Raw genomic sequence first — 630 nt, 5'->3', positions numbered from 1 at the left:
CTCAAGGCCCAAATCAAAGAATGTGCATGCGTTAATCGCTTATCAAAAAAGATTGTGCTGTTAAAAGGAATCACATTTATGGTTGGGCATTGTTTTGATTGAAACAATTCTGATTCCAATCCTGATTCTTCCTTTTGATTCCGGTTCTTAATCGATTATCGATTCTGATTCTTTGAGGGGTTGAGTTGAAACGAGTCACATGCTTATTTCACAGAGAGGAACATTTCATTTTGATTAAATGGTGATTTACAGTTTTACTGGGCTTTTTCAATGTAAAATAAAGCCACACTTTAGAGCGCTGCTTATTGTACGCCTACTACACAACGAGCGCCTGGTGGCTGCTATGGAAACGAAAACTTTTTTTAAAAATTTGGAACGGATGATTGGATTCAAAACCAAATTTTCCAAACTATTCCAATAAAAAAAAAAAAATACATTGGAATCGTAATTTTTTAAACGATTCCAAGTTGGAACCGGTTCTCGATGCCCAATCCTAAACACATTAGACATTGTTATCATGTGCTGTGACTTGCTCTGTTTAGACATACAGTTAGTTGGTTGAGAAGAAAATGGTGTTCAGATGGGCATTTACTGTTACATAAATAAGCAATGGTCACAAAAACAGGTAGA

The sequence above is a fragment of the Perca fluviatilis genome, chromosome 10, assembly GCF_010015445.1.
Source record: "Perca fluviatilis chromosome 10, GENO_Pfluv_1.0, whole genome shotgun sequence".
NCBI classification, from domain to species: Eukaryota; Metazoa; Chordata; class Actinopteri; order Perciformes; family Percidae; genus Perca; species Perca fluviatilis.
The sequence above is the reverse complement of the archived record's forward strand: the minus strand, read 5'-3'. Positions refer to the sequence as shown.